Below are 7,843 nucleotides of genomic sequence, written 5' to 3'. Positions count from 1 at the left end.
TCCTTTTCTTTGGTTTGATTGTATATTTTCCTGTGCTCTGTCTTCTAAGTCTGATGATCTCTCTTCTGTTTCACCCATTCTGTTTTTTAGGCTCTACTAGTTTTTTCTTTTCATTTTGATTCCTCCTTAATATTTCATTTTCATGAGAGAGATTTTCTATCTTGTCCATTAAGGATTTGTGTAGTTCCAGAATTTGTTTTTGAGAACTTCTTAATGTTCTTATCAATTTTTTGAGATCCGCTTCTTGCATTTCTTCTATCTCATCATCTTCATAATCTTGAATTGGGGTGTCTATTTCATTTGGGGGTGTCATAGTGTCTTCCTTGTTTTTGTTACCTCGGCTTTTGCGTTTGTTTGTGATATTGGAGATATTCTTTGTTTTTTTCTCATTATACTGTGACTCTAGATTAAGAGGACTGTCTGCTTTTGATGGATCCTTAGAGGCTGTGATTTGTGTGACCAGAGAGCTCTGGTTCTACAGGGTTAAGGGTGTGCCAAAGGTGATTTTCCCTGATTGTTCTCTTGCTCACTCTCTTTCTCTCTCTTTTGACATAGTTGGGAAGTAATTCCACACAGCTGAGTGGAATTGAGAGTAGTTGATGTATGAAATGTGGCCCCTGTAGCTATTTGTTTGCTTACCAGAGTCAGGTTTTTCTGCTTGGCTAATGAGGGGCACCCGCTTTGCATATGCAAAATGGTACACACCACTTTACTTACATAAAATGGCACTTGCCCTTTGTCTTGCTCGGCTTTGTAAGGTGAGTGGAGAGAGAAGCTAAATGTCCGTGCCAGTTACCCTTATTTATTTGATTTTTTTCTCTCCTCCAGCCATCCTGAACTTCCCCAATGGGGTTTCATTCCTTGTTCTCTGCAGGGTCTTTCTGCCTTTCCCCACCAATGTCTCAGGTTACCCAGAGGTTTTTTTTCTCACCTCCCCTTCCCGTGCTGGCGGGAAGACTCTGCAGCTCTGGTGGGTTCGGTGGGTCCAGCGGGTCCCATGGCTTGGCTTCCACGTGGTGGGCGACCTTGCTCTCCCTGTAGGTCCTCAGAGTCACAGCCACTAGATCTGGAAGAGTTCCCTCTGCAGTTTTTCCCTGATCCTTTTCCTGAGGCTACCGTAACTCCACTTTTATTAAACTATCTTTTCCCAGACTATCGGTGTGCGCCCTCACTATTCCACCATCTTCCAGTCTTATTTCTGTGCATTCCTTTTAATACCGTATCTTTAATATTATATGTGAGACTAAGGATGACTAATTAAAACCACAACACTTTCTCTCAGGTCTATGGAATTTATTAAGAGAAATGTTCCAAGTGATATATGAATACCACAACCTAATTAAGCACACAATTTAGTATCCCTATAAAAACTTTTGAACAAGACAAGAAATTACCTTTCAAAATTATGAATCAAAATGAATGTACTGAGAAGTATAAAAATATACTAGGTCTCAATAAGAACTATTTCCATTGTTCACAATATTAAGAGATAGACCTTGGAGTCATTTGATTCAATGATGTTATCAGTAGCAACCATTTGGTTTCAATCTTTCCCAAGAGGAAATTTATATTGTTAGTCATTAGAAAGGTAAAGAAACAATGACTTAACTTATCCATAATGGGTTTTGGGAATACCCACTAATGTATAAAAAAGTATGAAAAATGAATGAACATACACTTGAAGCCCATTGTGCAGCAGCATTTGCTTGTGTGCCTTCAGAATGTCTCTGAGATCACACCTCTTGAATATATGAAGAATGAGTATCTCCAGATAAAAATTGCCAGGGAGAATTATTTTAAAATGTTTCTGAATATTTTATGATTGAATAAGTACCACCTGCAAAAATTGTATAATACCTTTATGATAAAGGTAGCCAAATCAATACCATTTTCTGTATTTAACTGAAATGTCATTGAAGCAGAGAAATACCCATTCATTGACCTCTATTTAGGACTTCTTTCTTGTGTAATGGCACAAGAGTTTTTTCATGAGGGACAATGTGGTGTGCAGAGCTCAAAGTATTCCATTCCTTCCATGAGGCAGAAGGGTAATAAGCCCTTATTTCAGGTGAAATTGGAAAGTTTCAAAAACCTAATTTCTCCTTGAAAATTTTGTTGAAAATATCAGTTATACCCAAATGACTTATAATAAAGTCAAACTCCTCCATAAAATCCAAATGTTTTTGATTTGATAAAATATATTTCAACCTTTGCATTGAATAACTGACAAAAATTGTCCCAGAGTTATGAAAATATAAAACAAGGAAAGACTTTTTACCAGATATCAAATAGTATCAATGAAGAAATGCTAGATATTGATTGTTGTAAGGATTTCATAGGCATTTTGCATTTTTATTTCTCTGCAAGAGAAGGAAAGCTCTAAAGCTGATTATCCTAGGCAAATGTTCTAAGCCATGATAATGCAGGATTGAGCATGAGAAAGACTGGAGACAGCAGGGGGAGGAATTCAGAAGAATGCAAATGGACATCACTGTGCCACAGGATGAGCCACCCTAACCAATCATTTGCTAAAGATGCCATTTGAAATAGTTTGTTCCCATTTGTAGATGAGAATTCTCCCTGGGTCAGGAATGTAGAAACTTGCTCTGGTGTGGCCTCATATTTTTAAGAAAACTTTTATTTAATAAATACAAATTTTGAAAGTACAACTTTTGGATTACAGCAGTTCCCCCCCCCATAACTACTACCCCATGCACAAACAACCCCATCTCTTACTCTTCCATCCCATTCTTCATTGATTCATTTTTAATTATCTTTATATGCAGAAGATCAATTTAGTATAAACTAACTAAAGATTTCAACAGATTGCACCCACACAGCATACAAATTATAAAGTACTGTTTGAAGACTAATTTTACCATTAATTATCATAGTACAACTCATTAGGACAGAGATCCTACGTGGGGAGTAAGTGCACAGTGACTCCTGTTGTTGATTTAATAATTGACACTCTTATTTATAATGTCAGTGATCAACCAAGGCTCTTGTCATGAGCAGCCAAGGCTATGGAAGCCTCTTGAGTTCACAAACTCCGACCTTATTTAGACAAGGTCGTAGTCATAATGGAAATGCCTCGATTCAGAGAAAGATACCTCCTTTGATGGCCTGTTCTTTCTGCTGGGATCTCACTCACAGAGATATTTCATTTAGGACATTTTTTACCACAGTGTGTCTTGGCTTTCCATGCCTGAGAAACTCTCATGGGCTTTTTATTCAGATTGGAATGCCTTAAGGAATGAATCTGAGGCCAGAGTGCTGTTTATGGCATTTGCCATTCTATGAGGCTGCTGTGTATCCCACTTCTAATGTTGGATCATTCACTCCTGTTTAATTCTATCAATTATTATTCGCAGACAATGGTCTTATTTATGTGTTCCCTTTGATGTTTAATCCTATCTTTATGATCAATTTTGGTGTTAAACTGATCACTTTAACTGGTAAGATGGCATGGTTATCTGGGTGTGGCCTCATATTACATCAGAGTATTTTATACTCAAAATGGTATTCAAAGTGACCGTTTCTCCCAACAGGAAAAATTTCAGAATTTCAGTAATGGAAACTCAGCCTTTCTTCTTCCACAGATGCAGAACAGTGTATCCAGTGTGCAGAGCATGAGTATCCGAACATGGAGAGAAGTCACTGCCTCCCCAAGATGATGACCTTCTTAGCCTTTGAGGATGCCCTGGGGATGGCTCTGGTTTGCATGGCTCTGTGCTTCTCTGTAACCACAGCTGCAGTTTTGGGGGTCTTTGTGAAGCACCGAGACACTCCCATCGTCAAGGCCAATAACCGGTCTCTCAGCTACATCCTGCTCATCGCCCTCCTCCTGTGCTTCCTGTGCTCCTTACTCTTCATTGGCCATCCCAACACAGCCACCTGCCTCCTCCGACAAATAACATTTGGTCTTGTGTTCACAGTGGCTATTTCTGCTGTGCTGGCCAAGACCATCACTGTGATTCTGGCTTTCAAGGTTATGAAACCTGGAAGAACTATCAGGCGATTGCTTGTATCCGGAGCTTCTAACTTCATCATTCCCATCTGTTCCTTGATCCAACTAGCTCTCTGTGGCATCTGGTTGGGAATCTCTCCTCCATTTATTGAGTTAGATGCATATGCTCAGCATGGCCACATCATCCTGGTGTGCAACAAGGGCTCAGTCACTGCCTTCTACTGTGTCCTGGGCTACCTGGGTTCCTTGGCCCTAGCGAGCTTCACTGTAGCTTTCCTAGCCAGGAATCTGCCTGACACTTTCAATGAAGCCAAGTTCCTGACGTTCAGCATGCTGGTGTTCTGCAGTGTCTGGGTGACCTTCCTGCCTGTCTACCACAGCACCAAGGGGAAGGTCATGATGGCCGTGGAGGTCTTCTCCATCTTGGCCTCCAGTGCGGGACTCCTGGGGTGCATTTTTGCCCCCAAGTGCTACATTATTCTTATAAGGCCTGAAAAGAATTCTTTGAAAGGCTTAAAGAAAAGAGCAAGTTCTACGGGATTCTAATATTTTTCTGCTTGTTTTGTTGTCACATTTTCAGAGTTTGGTGCCAAAAACCAAACTGATATAACATCCCATATATATAAAATAACTAAAATCAACTTTTCCTTTGAAAATGACTTCTAGATAGGACACTTAGCCTAGCAGATTACATGGGATCAGTTTCTGGCTCTGACACCTGGCCTGTACTTTTGACTCTTGGGGACCCTGGAAGGAAGTGGTGATGGATTATGGAACTTGGTTCTGTCCACGCATATGAGAATCCTGGTTTCACTCCCTATTTTGGGTCTAGCCACAGCCTAAGTATAGGCATTTGGGGTGTAGAAGCATGAGGTATAGAATGAGAGGTGTCTATGCCTCAGTAGTCACTTATGTTCTGGCAGCCAATATCATACTGAATGGAGAGAAGCTGAAAGCATTTCCCCTCAGATCTTGAACACGATAGGCATGTCTACTTTCAACATTCTTATTCAGTACATAACTTGAAGTGTTGGCAGGAGCAATTAGGGAGGAGGAAGAAATAAAGGGCATCAAAATTGGAAAGGAGGAGGCCAGCACTGTGGCATAGCAGGTAAAGCCACCCCCTGCAGTACTGGCATTCCCATATGGCACTGGTTTGAGATCTGGCTGCTCCTCTTCCTATCCAGCTCTCTGCTATGGCCTGGGAAAGCAGTGGAAGATGGCCTAAGTTGTTGGGCCCCTGCACCCATGTGGGAGACCTGGAAAAATCTCCTGGCTCCTGGCTTCAGATTGGTGTAGCTCTGGTCATTGATGCCATTTGGGGAGTGAACCAGCGGGTGGAAGATCTTTCTCTTTCTGACTCTCCTTCTTTCTTTGTGTGACTCTGACTTTAAAATAAATAAATCAATCTTGGGGCCGGTGCTGTGGTTCACTAGGTTAACACCCTGGCCTGAAGTGCTAGCATCCCATATGGGCACCTGTTTGAGTCCCAGCTATTCTACTTCCTATCCAGCTCTCTGCTATGGAATGGAAAAGCAGAAGTCCTTGGGCCCCTGCACCCACATGGGAGACCCAGAAGAAGATCCTGGCTCCTGGCTTCGAATACGCACAACTCTGGCCATTGTGGCCAACTGGGGAGTGAACCATCGAGTGGAAGACCCCCTCACCCCCACCTCTCCTCTCTCTGTGTAACTCTAACTTTCAAATAAATTAAATACATCTTTAAAATAAATAAATAAATAAATGAATCTTTAAAAAAATTGGAAAGGAGGAGATCAAACCATCTGTTTGCAAATGACATGACATTGTACATGGAAAATCCTAATGCTCCACCAGAAAGCTGTAGAACTGATAAACTAATTCAGTAAAGTTGCAGGTTACAAATAAACACCAAAACGCCCATGGGCTCTTTAACACCCTAATGAACTCATCGATAAAGAAATCAAGAAAGAAATCTCATTCATAATATCCACAAAACAATCCAATACTTTGGAATAAATTTAACCAAAGAAATGCAAGATCTCTACAATGAAAGTTATGAAACATTGATGAAAGAAATCATCAAGGACACAAAAATATAGAAAGATAATTCCTTGTTCATGAAATCAGTATCTTTAAAATATCTATAGTAACTAAATAAATCTACACATTCTGTACAAAACCTGCCAAAGTACTAACGGCATTCTTCACAGAGGTAGAAAGAGCAATCTTAAAGTTCATATCGAGGAAGAGATTGATGGCGGAATAGTGAGGGCCCACACCGATAGCCCGGGAAAATTTAGTTTAATAAAAGGGGAGTTATGGTAGCCTCAGAAAAAAGAACCAGGAAAATATTGCAGAGGAAACTCTTCTGGATCAAGTAGCCATGAATCGGAGGACTTACTGGGAGAACAAGGTCGCCCACCACGCGGAAGCTGAGCCGCGGGACCGAGCCGCGGGACCGAGCCGCGGGACCGAGTCGCCCAAGCCACAGGGTCTGCGCGCCAGTGTTCGAAGGAGAGTGCGTGCCACACAGACAACAGTGGGGAGACTTGGGACGTCCAGGGCTCCAAGTCCACACATCAGCACTGGAAGGGGAGCGGACCTGCGTGGAGAGCGTGGGAGCCCACAGTTCGGGACACCAGCAGCAGCCTCAACACACCAGCGCTGGAACGCGAGGTGAGCCGAACCTCAATAGCCCGAGACACCGGCAGGCAAGCGGAGAGAGGAGACTAGAGGGAATGACCCCTGGGGGGGGGAAACTTCACCAGGCAAACTGGAAGAGAGAGAGAGGAAAAAAAAAAAGGTGACTGGTACGGACACGGGTTTCTCTCTCTCCACTCACCTCTCAAGGGTGAGCAAGACAAAGAGCAGGCGCCATCTTGGACATACGTCATAAGCAGAGCGACCTCAGGTCTGCACCAGCCCTGAGCCTAGCAGAAAAACCTGACTCTGGGTGGGGCGAATTAACAGGAGATTAGGACCTAGTAAATTTGTGGTGTACTGAACTGAGACTGTGAAAAAAGAGACGGTGGGGGAGAGAACTCACGAAATTCACGTGAGCACTCTCCAGAGACGCTACAATTCCGTAACTTTGGCAACCCAGTGGGAGACTGAAGGAGAATTTGAGCCCACTCTGAGGGCCGAACAGATTTCCTGTGTGGTCCTTGGGAAAGAGCTTCTGATCTCTGCCTCCTGTGGGTATATCATTTGCCTGCGAACTACCTCCAACTTTGTTCAGCTGTGCAGAATAACTTCCCTTTTGAATCAAAAAAAAAAAAGAAAGAGAGAGAGAGAGAGAGGTTTACCATGCCTAACCTGGGAGTGTCACCTTTGGCACACCAAACAGAGCTCTCAGGCCACACCCATCTCAAGCCCTAAGGCTCCATCAAAAACAGAGAGTCCACTTAATCTAGAGTCATAGTATAACAAGAAAAAGCACCAGAGTGAAGAAACCAAATATCTCCAATATGCCAAATAACAAACGCAAAAACCAAGGTAATAAAAACAAGGAAGTCACCATGAAGCCCTCAAATGAAAAAGACACCCCAATTCAAGATTATGAGGATGATGATATAGAAGAAATGCAAGAAGCAGATCTCAAAAAATTGATAAGAACATTAAGAAGTTCTCAAAAACAAATTCTGGAACTACACAAATCCTTAATGGACAAGATAGAAAATCTCTCTCGTGAAAATGAAATATTGGAGGAATTAAAATGAAATGAAACAACTAGTACAACAGGAAACTCTGATAGTGACTGAAGTGAAGAATTCAATAGATCAAATGAAAAACACAATAGAGAGCCTTACAAACAGAATGGGTGAAGCAGAAGAGAGAATATCGGACTTAGAAGACAGAGAACAGGAAAGGATACAGTCAGACCAAAGAAAA

The sequence above is a fragment of the Oryctolagus cuniculus genome, chromosome 16 (genome assembly GCF_051225735.1).
Source record: "Oryctolagus cuniculus isolate XC-2025 breed Fujian yellow rabbit chromosome 16, ASM5122573v1, whole genome shotgun sequence".
NCBI classification, from domain to species: domain Eukaryota; kingdom Metazoa; phylum Chordata; class Mammalia; order Lagomorpha; family Leporidae; genus Oryctolagus; species Oryctolagus cuniculus.
This window is presented reverse-complemented; position numbering follows the sequence as displayed.